Source organism: Gossypium arboreum, chromosome 3 (genome assembly GCF_025698485.1).
Source record: "Gossypium arboreum isolate Shixiya-1 chromosome 3, ASM2569848v2, whole genome shotgun sequence".
NCBI lineage: Eukaryota > Viridiplantae > Streptophyta > Magnoliopsida > Malvales > Malvaceae > Gossypium > Gossypium arboreum.
In genome coordinates this window covers 88116631-88131981 of record NC_069072.1, presented here as the reverse complement: position 1 = coordinate 88131981, position 15351 = coordinate 88116631, and the positions used below count along the sequence as shown (strand labels likewise).

The 15351-nt window shown below is 34.8% G+C and overlaps 1 non-coding gene across 1 annotated transcript; it reads left to right on the top strand.

Moving 5' to 3' along the window:
* The first annotated feature begins 349 nt into the window (after positions 1 to 349).
* LOC128290887 (small nucleolar RNA R71) lies at positions 350 to 456 on the top strand. Its single transcript, XR_008280665.1, has one exon. It is a non-coding gene; the product is annotated as a small nucleolar RNA R71 (small nucleolar RNA).
* Positions 457 to 15351: the final 14895 nt, after the last annotated feature.

The following is a 15351-nucleotide window of genomic DNA, read 5'->3' as shown; positions in this document are numbered from 1 at the left end:
AGGGTTGAAGGATTGAAATTCTGTGTTATGTACTCCTCCTCCATTTAAATCACACCTCATCACTAGATGTACCTGAGTAGAACCATACAAACCATCAATCTTCTTATTTAAAAGTTCTCTCTGGTTAGATAGCATAGTAACCGCATCGAGGTTGAAAACACCAGCTGCTTTCATAAGCTTTGTTCTCATAACTTGCCACTAATAATTATTCAGTGATATCTCTTCAATAAATTCATAAGCCACTTCAGGTGTTTTATTATTTAACGTTCCACCGGTGGCTGCGTCAATAAGTTACCTTGTTGAGGGGTTCACACCGTTGTAAAAAGTCTGAACCTGCAACCATAGAGGTAACCCATGGTGAGGGCACCTTCTCAATAGGTCCTTGTATCTCTCCCATGCATCATAAAGAGTTTCTAAATCCATCTGCACAAAAGAAGAGATATCATTCCTTAATTTAGCCATTTTAGCCGGAAAAAAATATTTAAGTAAAAAATTTTCGGTCATTTGTTCCCAAGTAGTGATTAACCCTCATGGTAACGAGTTTAACCACTATTTAGCTTTGTTCCTCAATGAGAATGGGAACAACCGAAGGCAAATGACATCGTCAAAAACGCCATTGATCTTAAAAGTGTTGCAGAATTCCAAAAAATTTGCTAAATGAGTGTTTGGATCCTCGTCCTGCAAACCATCAAACTGAACAAATTGTTGTATCATTTGAATCGTGTTAGGTTTCAGTTCAAAATTATTTGCAACAACAACAGGTCTAACTATACTCGATTCAGTTCCCTTTAAAGTAGGTTTAGAATAATCATACATAGTACAAGGTGTAACACCCCTATCCCGTAACCGTCGCCAGAATAGGTAAGGGGCATTACCGGACTTGTAACTCATGTCAGAACAGTAAAATTTTGAACTTTTTCTTGAAATAAAGATCGTTCATTTAAATAAGTACTAAGCACAGCCAGAGGTAAAATTTAAACTTCACTAAGTAAACATTCAAAAGATGCCATTTTCGCATGGCTTATATACATTAACCAAAAATATTCTTCCGCCACTAGTCTATTCTATACATGCCATAAAATAATTCTAAACATAACAAGAACAAGCGGTGGATAGTGATAGTGTGACTAGTTCTTTGACGATCCATAAGCACAGTAACTTCGCAATGAGATCTATAAAATAGAGGAAGCAGAGTAAGCGGAGTGAGCATTACAATGCTTAGTAAGTTTTAAGCAGTGTCAACAGATAACAATCAAATTATAACATAGTTGTTCGTATATTTTATTTCACTCTTCCTTCGGACATACCATCCCTTTACCGAATATGCACATCTCATCATATACAATAGGAAGATAAACTTTCACATAAAAGTGAGCTCATGTGACATAGATATATTGTATGATTTCACATAACCTCTCACACTGATCCGATGTCACATAATCATAGGAATAGTCTCATAGATTGCTCTCGTATGCATCACATAACTACCTTATGATTTAGTTCAAATCAAGCTCACATATAAACTTGGAGTACATACCTGTTTAACCTTTCGCATTGAATATATTTATAAGCAATTCTTATTACGAAGTCTTATAACTTTAACCTCTACTTGGATTATCGGTGAGACCTTTAGCTCAGATGAAATCTCCACACGAAGTTATCGGGTCTTACCCGGACAAAATCTCCACACGTAGTCATCGGGTCTTACCGGACATAATCTCCACGTAGTCATCGGGTCTTACCGGACATAATCTCTACACGTAGTCATCGGGTCTTACCGAATATATTTCAAGTTTCATGTACATTTAATCACATGTTACAACATTCACATCATTGTCATATTTGTAATTCATTTGCCTCATCAAATATCTAATAATACACACCTTTCACATTTGGTCGTTCGCCACAATATCATACATCGCCTACATATTTCACACTAGCCATTCGGCTTTACCACATATACATATCTCATATATATATTTCACATTGACCATTCGGCTTTACCACATATGCATATCTCATATATATATTTCACATTGACCATTCGGCTTTACCACATATGCATGTTCATATTCACCACATTGGCCATTCGGCCTTATCACACATATGCATGCTCACATTCATCACATTGGCCATTCGGCCTTATCACATATATGCATGCTCACATTCATCACATTGGCCATTCGGCCTTATCACATATATGCATGCTCACATTTATCACATTGGCCATTCGGCCTTATCACATATATGCATGTTCACATTCATCACATAAAATCCTAAATCAAAATATAAATTTTCATGTATTCACATCACAATTTTCCAAATATAGTTCACACACCACATATACTATCATGTATACACTTTGTCTTGGCCGAATCTACATCAATCATTTTCCAATGAATAATTCAATTTCACGCCATACTATCATTTCATATTCGAATACTCATAAACTTACAATTTCACAAATTTTAATATCAAAGATCCGTCTAACACTCATGTATCGTTTTACAATATCACGATTTAGAATTCACGTATGGGTTTAATCAATAGCTTATGAGCAACTAAAACAAGTTTTATCCATATTTACAACAAAATCACATATTCACTACAAGTTGTTTTCCTGAGCAATAGTCACTAAATTATTTATAACTGGAGCTACAAAACTCCAAATCACTTGCCATTAACTTTCCCTGAATATAGACTCGTATATCTTCCATCCATAAAATTTCCAGAATTTTAGGTTTGGCCAATCAATACCAGATTTTTCTTAAAGTTTCCCCTGTTTCACTGTTTGACTAATCTGACCATTCTTCACTACGAATCCAATTTTTCATTGTACAGAATTCATAATGTGTTCTATTTGATTTCATTTGAAACTAGACTCATTAAGGAGTCTAAGCATATAAATCTTATCTTATAACCATTTTTGTACAAATTATAATGATTTTCTAAAATCACATTACTGCTGCTGTCCAAAGCAAATTATTACAATTTGCTCTTAAATTTCCAAGTCCAAACACTTATGAACTTATCATTTGAGTTTAAGACATATCATGGCCACATCGTATCTTATTAAATCAACTCATTATGTCCTATTATGATTGAATTTACTCAACGTTTAATCACTTAAAACTTACCTCGGAAGTGGTCGACGATTAGATGTCCACGGCTATTCGTTTACTTTCTCTTTTCCCCTATCCGACTTTGATCCTCTTTGCTCTTAAGCTTAAGTAAAACAATAGATTTGCTTAAGTACTTAACTAATATTATTCACTTAACAATCACATTTGGCAATCACATATCATTTAATCTTTGATTGACCAATTTAACACATACCAAAATCCAATCATACATCTAACCTTTATCTCAATACCAAACCGAGTTATAAGATCATACATTATACTAAGCATATCATTAAACATACCTATTCAATTTAGCTAATTTCATAGCCGATTAATCACCTTACCCCACATTACTCAATGCGAATATTAACCCAACATCACAAGCATAATCACCATGAAACTTACCTTAATACACATTTTATCCCATTGCGAATACATATATATATATCATCAAACAAATATTTATTCACATAACAACAATTCATTCACATCTCTATAAATGATCATAATCGGACATTATAAACAAATCAACTAGTTTAGCATTCAAATTCTTCTAACCATTCCTCAATCATTTACTCAATGAACAGCAATCCAAGCACATCAAAGCATAGTCGAATGTATCATTCTTCTTAAATTCAAAAATAAATACATGGGCTAACTTCAAAATCTATTTAACAACTCAACTTTATAAACACATATTCGGCTAGGAAGAAAGATTGATAATTTAACAACCTTAGCTTAACATATAATTTGTTGTGACACATCTTTAAGCATTCTTTTATTCCATCAACTCAAAACACATTCATCACTCTCAATAACTAAACTCATATTCAGCAATGGCCTCCAATATAGTGACCGATTCTTCTCAACTAGCACCTAGTGTACACACATGATCATTTGTTTGATTCAAGAACCTATCCACCAAAAATTCATCCAAATTAACAAGAACAACAACCACATTCTTTGTTATCTACCATTACCGAAACCCATATTCATTCACCAAATATCAAAAAATTATCATCAATTTGACATATAAGGACATAACCAAATGTTTCTTGCAACACAAACTCAAAAATTAACACATGGGTCATGTTATGAGCACCAAAACAAACTCAACTTCACAAAAATTTCAAAAGAATCACATGATATCATACCTTAATCCCCCCCCCACACAAGATGGCCGAATGCCTTAGGTGTGCTTTCTTCCATTTCTTGGTTAGTTTCGGCTTGAGAGAGGTAGGAGAAGAAGATGAACATTTTTTTTTCTTTTCTTTTTTTTCTTCCTTCAATTCACGGCAATGGGGGGGCATGGATGAGACAACTTTGTTTTCATCAGCCCTCTCTTTTCATTACTTTATTACTAACCTCTTATTTTATTCTTTCTAACATAACACACTAACACAACATGTTTCCAACATGTTTCACCCCATAGCATGGCCGGCCACTAGCTCTAATTTTGGGTAATTTGACATGCAAACCCATCATTTTCATAACATGCATTAATAGGCCACTTTACATTTGCCTAGCACATTTCTAAATTTTCTCACATAAGTCCTATTTAATAAAATTCACTTACAATTAACAAAATTCAAACATGAAATTTTCACACATGCATATATACATATAATAAGCATCAACTATGACGGTTAATTATTTTTATGACTCGATTTTGTGGTCCCAAAACCACTTTTCGACTAGGGTCAAATTAGGGGTGTCACACGAGGAGCAGGATTTTGATCTATTGGATTTGCCGCAACCACAGGAGGTAATGGATTATTTTGATTTTCATCCATCTCCTCGATTGCAGTATAGATATCGTCCTCTTTCCCTTTCTCTATGTATTGTAGGCTTAGCCTTATTTCTCTTCGGTTTCTGCGAGTTGTGTTCTCAACTTCACTATCAAAGAGTAGAGGTCCTGACGGGTTTTTTCTAGTCATAAACTATAAAAACCTGTCAGAAGTAAAGAAAATAAAAACAAAAAATTAAATTGCAATAAAATAAAAATGGCTAAAGTAATAAAAATTAAGTGTTCCTAATATATCAGTCCCCGGCAACGGCACCAAAAACTTGATGGTCGTGAAACTAACTAAAAATTCAACTTAAGGCAAGCGCACCTATCGAACAGTAGTATATTATGGTGAAATTGGAAATATCATATCCACGAGGACTAAAAGTACTAGTAATTACTATCTTTTTATTATCTAGCCTAAGAATTAAAGGAATTTTTTTAAACTAAACTAATTTTCTAATTTAACTAAGATTACGACAGAGATGAAGAAAATACTTTAGAAAAACCAATGGAGAAGACAATACCAAGAAAGAATCCACCTAGACTTCATTTTATTTCCTTTGACTTAGACTATTTATTCACTTGACTTATTCCGTAGAAATCCCTAATTTATGTTATTATCCCTTTCGAGACTAAAAACAACTGACTCTAGGTTGATTAATTGAAATCTCTTTCTAATTAAAACCCCTATTGTCGCATTAACTCGATCTATGGATTCCTTTATTAGATTTAATTCTAATCCGGCAGATTTATGTCGTCTTATCTCTAGGATTGCATGCAACTTCGCTTAATTATGAATGATATACTCTTAAATAGGGACTTTTTCTCCACCGAATAAGCACATCAAGAACCTGAACTAATATCCTGGAATATTAAAGCAAGGGTTAAAAGTCACAATTAAGAATAAGAACAAATATTTATCATAAAAATCAAAGAGTAATAAGATTCATCTTAGGTTTCATCTCCCTTAGGTATTTAGGGGGTTTAGTTCATAATAATAGTGGAAAACATCTCAAGGTTTGGAAAACAACAAAACATAAAGAAACCCAAGAACTTTTAGGAAATTAGATAGAAATCTTCATTCTTGATGTAGATCCTGGCTCCGAGGTGATTCCGATGGCTATTACCAAGTATTTTCTGTCTCTAACTCTGTGTGTCCCCTTTAGTCCTCTTCTAGGGTGTTTATATAGGCTTTAGAGTGCTTCTAAACGCTCAAAAGTGCCCTTTTTCCAAATAGAACTAGGCTTGGGCTCGGCAGAGACACGACTTTGTGCCATGCCCGTGTGAAGGTGCTCAGGCCGTGTGCAATACTGAGTTGGTTCTTAGTCGACACGGCCATGACACACGGGCATGTGGTCTACCCGTGTGTCACACACAGGCGTGTGGATCACCTGTGTGGAAGTGCCTAGGCTGTGTGAAACACTGATTTAAGCCCAATTTGTCTGTTTTTGGCCCGTTTCCCGTTCCGTTTGCTATCCTAAGCTCTTCTGAGTATAAAACATGAGATTAAAGGATTAGAAGCATCGAATTCACTAAAATCAATGAGAAATCATTCATAAATATGCCAAGCATGGGGTAAAAATATGTATAAATTATGGTTTATCAACTTGTAAAGAACTTTCTCAATGTACCCCTTCTGACTTAGGTACAATTTACTTGATTTTCTATCTCTGAGAATCTCCATACCAAGTATCTTCTTTGCTGGTCCCAAATCTTTCATATCAAATTCTTCACTTAGTTGGGCTTTGATTGTGACACCCCTAAATTGACCCTAGTCGGAAAGCGGTTTCGGGACCGCTAAACCGAGTCACCAAATTATTTGAATATGATATTTATTGTCTAAAATATGTGAATATGAATGTGTGAAAGTTTTAAGCTTCGATTTAGTTAATTACATGTGAATTTAGTTAATAGGACTTATGTATGACACTTTTAAAATGTGATAGTTAATCTATAAGGATCAATTAATGTATGTCATATGAATAAAGGGTTTGCATGTCAAATATCCATTATTAATGAGTAGTGGCCGGCCATGGATGGGTCATTGATGATAATATGATTTCTTTTATTAGCACTATGAGTTTAGAAAATAAAATAATGAATTAAGAATGAAAAAAACATGAGGTGAGTGGGAGGAGAAACCAAAGTTGTCTCCCCCTTACTCCCCATTGCCATGACTAGTGAAAGAGGAGAAAAACAAAGTTCTTTCTTGTTGATCAACTTGGCCGAATAGAAGAAGCAAAGGAGGGGAAGAAATTTCGGTCACTTGAATCCTTAGGAAGGTTAGTACATTGTGTTGAAATTGTGAAATAATTACTTGTTTTAGGTAAATTATCATGGTTCTTGCTTAGCCCATGCAAAAATTTCCACTAAAGATGGGTGAATAGAGCCTTCGGCTAAGGTTATAAGGGAAGAAATTTTGATTGCTTTACTTGAATCTTGATGATGAATGTATTGAGGAAAGAACTTGGTCTTTCTAAAAATATGAATGGTTAAAGCTCATACTAGTAATAGCCGAATTAAAGAATGCTTGATGCATTAAAAAATGCTATTCATGTTAATTGGATGAGAAAGGGTAGTTGGGTGAAGTAGAGTCTAGCAAATGAACACATATGTGCACTAGTTGCTAAATGAAGAAAAAAATCGGCTAACAAGGGAGTACTAAGGCCGAATATGATTTTGAATGTTAGTGGTGTAGTTGCCGAATTTGAACTATGAAGTTATTGAGTAATGTGTGTGTTTTAAGTGGTAGAATGGAATGAATGCTTGGAATGTGATATGTACGAATTATGTGTTAAATTAAGGTTTGCTAAGCTAGCTATCAAGATGAAGTGCAAATGTTAGTATTTGATTGCTAGTGTATATATGTGTACTAGCCGAGCTTTGAATTTAAATAATGGTTGGAGCACCATGTGTTGTAATGAGATTTTTTTTTTGAGTGAAATCATAGATATTTATATGATGAATTCGATTGTGGATATACATGCTTAAATAAGGTGCACATGAGGAAATGTTAGATTAATTGTATTAAATTGCTCAATGTGATTAAAAATGCGTATGACCATTTTGTGTTTGAGCTAAAGGTGGCTATATGACCTATCAAACTCCTTGTCATATTCGGCCATAAGCTAGCATAATGAGACTTTAATAAGTTAAATTTGTTTGAATTAGCTCAAGAGCTTAGAGGACCAAAGTTGGATAAGGAAAGGGAAAAAGTGATCGAATAGCCGCCGAGATCGTTCGACCACATCTGAGGTAAGTTTTAAGTGATTAAACGTTGAGTAAATTCAATCATAATAGGACATAATGAGTTGATTTAATAAGATATGATGTGGCCATGATATGTCTTAAACTCAAATGGTATGTTCATATGTGTTTGGACTTGGAAATTTAAGAGCAAATTGTAATAATTTGCTTGGACAGCAGCAGTAATGTGATTTTAGAAAATCACTATAAATTGTTGGTGTGGAATTATAGGCTGAATAAAATATGTAATCAAAGCTTAGTTGGTCTAGTTTCCTATAAAAGAACCGTGGAAGCAAAGAGATTTCCTATAAAGAGATATTTAAAGTTGTGTGGGACAGGGTCAGAATGACTCCGAAATCCCCTGTTCTGTTTTAAGAAAATCACTATAATTTGTACAAAAATGGTTACAAGATAAAATTTATATGCTTAGACTCCTTAATGAGTCTAGTTTCAAATGAAATCAAATAGAACATACTTCGAATTCTGTACAATGAGAATTTTGATTTGTAGTGAAGACTGGTCAGGTTAGTCAAATAGTGAAACAGGGGAAACTTTAAGAAAAATCTGGTATTGATTGGCCAAACCTAAAATTCTGAAAAATTTATGGATGGAAGATATACGAGTCTATATTCAGGGAAAATTAATGGCAAGTGATTTGGAGCCTTGTAGCTCCGGTTATAAATAATTTAGTGACCATTGCTCAGGAAAATAGCTCATAGCGAATATGTGATTTTGTTGTAAACATGGATAAAACTTGTTTTAGCTGCTCATAAGCTATTGATTAAACCCATACTTGAATTCTAATTCGTGATATTGTAAAATGATATATGAGTGTTGGATGGACCTTTGATATTAAAATTTGTGAGATTGTAAGTTTATGAGTATTCGAATATGAAATGATAGTATGGCGTGAAATTTAATTATTCATTGGAAAATGATTGATGTAGATTCGGCCAAGACCAAGTCTGTACATGATAGTATATGTGGTATGTGAAGTATATTTGAATAATTGTGATGTGAATACATGAAAATTTATATTTTGATTTAAGATTCTACGCGATGAATGTGAATGTGTATAAATATGAGATAAGGCCTAAAGGCCGATGTGATGAATGTGAAAGTGTATACATATGTGATAAGGCCTAATGGCCGATGTGATGAATGTGAAAGTGTATATGTGTGATAAGGCCTAATGGCCGATGTGATGAATGTGAAAGTGTATATATGTGATAGGGCCGAGTGGCCAATGTGATGGATGTGAAAGTGTATAAATGTGATAAGTCCCGAAGGGCATTTGTGTCAGTACTATATCCGGGTTAAAACCCCGCAGCTTTATGCGAGAATATTATCACCGATTAATGATCAGAGGCTTCGTGCTCGTACTATATCCGAGCTCTAATGACCCGATGACTACGTGTGGAGATTTTGTCCGGTAAGCCCGAACTAAAGGTTTTGCTGAAGATTCAAGTAAAGCGTAAGATTATGCGACTTCACGGTGACAATTAGTAATAAATCGTTCAATGCGTTAAGTTGGTCGGTATGTATTTGAGATTATATTTAAGTTTTATTTAGACTAAATCACAAGGTCGTTATGTGATGCACATGTGAGTAAAGCAATAAGACTGTTCTATGATTATTGTGCATTTGGTCAATGTGGAAGTCGGTAAAAATATGTAATGTACCTATGATCATAAGAGGTCACCATCAAGTGAGAATTTATCGCCTATTACATATGATGAGACGTGCATATTCGGAAAAGGGTATGGTATGCCCGAAGGAAGAGTGAAATAAAAATACGAACAACTATGTTATAATTTGGTTGTTATCTGTTGACACTACTTAAAACTTACTAAGCATTGTAATGCTTACTCCGTTTACTTTGTTTCCTCTGTTTTATAGATCTCATTTGGAAGCTACAGGCTCGGGGATCGTCAGCAACTAGTCACACTATCACTATCCACTGTTTGGTACTGCTACGTTTTGGAATATCTTATGGCATGTATAGAATAGACTAGTAGTGAGAGGATATTTTGGTTAATGTATAGGACTACCCTTTTGTTGTAGGTCATGTACCTTTCGGTTTTGTGTAAGTTTGGATAGCCATGCGAAAATGGCTTAAGTATACTTTGGGCATGGTATTATAATCATTGTATGTTGTTCATTAAGAAGTATGGAAATGTTTGGAAACGATTAGCCATTGGGATGGTTAATCATGATCATATTTTGTGCTATTTATGTTTAAGGGCTAGTTGAATCATGGAAACTATGAAATAGGTAAAGCCTACTTTAAAGACAGATGCTGACAGCTGCAGTGACGTGGATGTGAAAAATCACTAAAAATAGCAGGAGTGGAATTAAATAGTGAATAAATTATGTAAACGAACCTTGACGAGTATATTTTCATAGGAGAGTAACGAAATGATCATATGAATAGTATGTTAAGAGATATTTAAGTTTTCGTGAGACAGGGCCAGAACGGTTTCTGGATTCCCTGTTCCGACTTTGGAAATTCATTATAAATTAACCAGAGATAATTAGAAGTCATTCCATATATGTACAGAATCCTTTTTGAGTCTAGTTTCCTTAGAAGCAAGCAGCATAAGCATTGAAGCCCCGTAAAAGGAGTTATCTAAGTCTCATTTCAGGAAGGTCAGTGTAGTCAAACCCTGTAACAGGGGAGACTTTAACTAATAAACTGTACTAATTGGCCTGACCGAAAATTCTAGAAAAAAATTTGTAGATGTATATATGAGTCTAGTTTCAGGGAAAAATCACGAAACTGATTTTCGAGTTGTGAAACTCAAGATATGATTTTTAAGGTGACAGTGACGCAGTTAGCCAACTGCCTGGAAATTTTTAAAAAGTGGACTGTGTAAGTAAATGGATTAAGCCCGTTAACCTCTCGTGTCCGACTCCGGCGACGGTCTCGGGTACGGGGTGTTACATTGACCTTTCTTATCTTTCCTTTATCTTTTATTGCTATCAACATGTCATCAACAAAAAAAAGTAGATACACCAAAGAACCATCACTGTTTTTCTTAAAGTAAACACAACTGTCAAAACTACTTCTTTTGAAATCGTGAGAAGTCATAAAGGAATCAAACCTTTTGTACCACTATCTTGGTGACTTTTTCAAACCGTAAAGAGACTTTTTCAGAAGCAAACATAGTCCTCTTTTTCTGAGACTATAAAACCCTCTAGTTGTTGCATGTAAATGTCCTCTTTAAGTTCTCTATGCAAAAATGCAGTTTTTACATCTAACTGCTCAATCTCCAAATCAAGCATGGCCACAATACCAAGCAAAGCTCGAATCGAACTATGCTTCACAACTGGGGAGAACACATCTGTGAAGTCCACTCCTGGAATTTGACTGTAACCCTTTACAGCAAGCCTTGCTTTATATCTGGGTTCTTCAACTCGTAGAGTTTCTTCTTTCTTTTTAAATACCTATTTACAATGAACAGCCTTTTTACCTTTAGGAAGTTCTACAAGATCCCATGTTCTGTTTTTGTGAAGTGATTTCATCTCCTTTTGCATAGTAAACATCCACTTTTCTGAGTCTTCACAGCTAATTGCCTTAGAATAATTAGATGGCTCTCAGTTTGCATCTATATCTTCAGCCACATTTAAGGCATAAGTAACTAGATCAGCCTCGGCATACTTCTTTGGAGGTTTAATTTCTCTTCTAGTTCTGTTTTTGGTGATAGAGTATTGCGGTGAAGAAGCAACTCTATTCTTAATTTTTGTACTGGCTTGAAGAGTTGACTCTATATTAGTCTAATGCTCCACCTGCTTTTGATTTTCTTTATTGGAAGATTCTTTAAGAGATAAGTTAGGTAGCATAGCAGTTTCATCAAAAACGACATCTCTGCTAATCATAACTTTTATATTTTCAAGACACCATAACTTATACCCTTTTACACCGGCTTTATAACCAAGAAAAAACACATTTAATGGATCTTGGTTCCAATTTTCCATTATCAACATGAGCATACGTAGGACACCCAAAGATCTTTAAGTCAGAATAATTAGCAGGATTACCAGACCATACCTCTTGTGGAGTCTTTTTCTCAATGGAAACGGATGGGATCGGTTGATCAAAAAACATGTAGTAGAGGCTGATTTAGCCTAAAACGACTTTGGTAAGTTGGCATTTGACAACATATATCGAACCTTCTCCATGATCGTTCTGTTCATTCGTTCTACAACGCCATTTTGTTGTGGAGTATGGTGAACTATCAAGTGTCTCACGATCCCTTCTAACTTGTACAATCTATTAAACTCATCAGAACAGAACTCTAAGCCATTGTCTGTGCAGAGGTATTTTATTTGTTTTCCTGTCTATTTTTCAATCATAATTTTTCAAGACTTAAATGCGGAAAACACATCGTTTTTCTAGTTCAAGAAAAATGCCCAAACTTTTCTGAAAAAATCATCAATAAAGGTTAGATATAATTAGCTCTACCTTTCGAAGGCACTCTGGATGGCCCTTACAGATCAGAATGAATATATTCCAACGTTCGTATTATGGATTCCTCTAGTGAATTGAACACTCTTTGCTTCCCAAAAATACAGTGCTCACAAAAATTCAGTTTGCAAATTCCTTACCCATCAATAAGTCCTCTTTTGCTCAATTCTGCCATGCCATTCTCACTCATATGCCCTAGGCGCATATGCCAAAGTTTAGTAATATCATCATCTGATAAGGAAGAGGAAGCGACAGCTGCATCACCGGTAACAGTAGAACCCTGCAAAACATATAACTTGGCAGTCTTCCTCTGCCCTTTCATCACAACAAGGGAACCTTCGGAAATCTTTAAAGTGTGACATCCCTAAATCGACCCTAGTCGGAAAGTGGTTTCGGGACCACCAAACCGAGTCATAATAATAATTAACCATCATAATTGATGCTCATTATATGTATATATGCATGTGTGAAAATTTCGTGTTTGGATTTTGTTAATAGTAAGTGAATTTTTATCAAATAGGACTTATGTGAGAAAATTTAGAAATGTGCTAGGCAATTGTAAGGTGGCCTATTAATACATGTGGGAAAATAGTTGTCCTTGCATGTCAAATAACCCACTTCCTAAGGTGAGTGGCCGCCATGACAAGAATATGGGCAAGGAACATGTTTCCAACATGTTTAGTTAGTGGATTATGTAGAAAAAATAAAGATATGAAAAAAATGAGCATGGATGCCCCCCTTTGTTGCCGTGAGTAGAGGAAAAAGAAAGGAAAAAATTGTTCATCCATTCTCAAAATCTTGGCTGAAAATACTAAGGGAAAAAGGAAGGATTTTTGCTTCATGCTTGGTTTAGAAGAGAACTAGAAGGAGATTTGGTCATACTTGTGTCAAGATTAAGGTATGTTTGAGGTTGTGTCATGAGATTCATGCATGTTTTAGTTGCTAACTTGATGTTCATGTTAGCCCATGGTTCAAATCCTTGTTATGCCATGGAAATGGTATTTGGCCAATGTGACAGCCCACAATTGACCCTAGTCGGAAAGTGGTTTCGGGACCACAAAACCGAGTCATAAAAATAATTAATTGTTATATTCTATGCTTATTGTGTGTGTACATGCACATGTGGAAGTCTCATTCTCTAATTTTACCAATTGTATGAGAAATTATTAAATAGGGATCAATGTGAGACATGGTGAAATATGATAGGCTAATTTTAAATGGCTTATTAGTGCATGTTAACACAAAGGTGGACTTGCATGTCAAATTGCCCAATTTATTAATGGTGGCGGCCAAGATGGGATATTGATGGGCAATATATATGTTTAATTAGATTTTAATAATAAGGAATGGGTCATTGGAGATAAAATAATGTTAGTAAAAGAAGAAAAGAAAAAAAAAAAAAAGATGCTCATCTTTTCTCCATTGTCGTGACTTGAAGGAGGAGGAAGAATGGAATTCTTTGGTTCATGATTTGGCTTGGATGATGCTTAGGAAGAGGTAAGCACTTTGAAATCCTTGGAAATTTAGGTATAAATGAGGTGATTAGTTCAAGTTCTACTCATTTCATGGATTAAATTTTGTTGTTTGGAGGTTTGATATTCGGCCAAGTAGTTGAAGCTCTTGGTGCATATGTTTTTTTTTCTTTTGAAGGTTGAAATTGGTTTGTTCATAAGGGGGGGGTGCCGAATGTGGCCATCGAAGGGTCTTAATGAACAATATATGTAGCTTGGGTTTATAACATTCGGTTAAGGAATGTTGTGTGCTAGCAAGTTTGGTTTAATACTAGATGTAAACCACTTTGTATTTGATGAATTGAAGAAAATAGTGAAGGGCAAATTAAAAAGAAAATGAGTTGAGCTTAAGCATTCGGTCAATTATGGGCATTGTTGTAACCTAATTGTAATTTGCAACTCTTAATTTTGAGATGTGAAGCTATGCTAGAAGAGAAAAGAAAATTGACCAAGTGTTCATGGGAGGAAACTATGTGCTTGAAAGAATAAAAGTGACACTATAATTGATAGTATAGGTATTCGCCATTCAATCAAGTGTATAGGTGATGTTAGATCAAATTTAGCACATTCGGCTATATAAGTATACCCATTTATGATATTGCCTTGATTGTATAAAATTGACTAAAATGGGTAATTAGTAAGGGTGGTTACCTAATATACGAATATGTATATGTGTATGTATGATTGGATTATTGATAGTATGGTAATTGCATAAGGCTATTAGCGAATAGCTAAGAACGTAAGGTAGTAAGATAAAAATTTTACCATGTCGTTCGTAGGTCATAAGATCATTAAAATGTGGATACCAATATATGTACCAAAGCGGTTGAATGAGTTAATTTATTTGTTTAAGCTCAAGATCCTAAAGGAGAGGCGTCCAACAAGGGAAATCGAAGATCATCGAGTAGCCGACTTGGAATTATTTACCCAAACAAGGTAAGTCATTAAGCACATATGTTTGATATTGCTTAAATGATTGGAAAATCTATGCAATTGTGTTTAATGGAATGCTATATATATGTATAAATGAAATTGTATGTGTATGGAATGAGGATAATTGTTGAATGTAAAAGAAATAGTGGAATGTGTAGAAAGTTTGCTTTCGGCACTATGTGTCTTGAACAATACGTGTGTATGGTGACGAGATTGGAACTAAGTGTGCGTGCTGGAAATATATGGCACTAAGTGTGCGTGCTGGAAATATATGGCACTAAG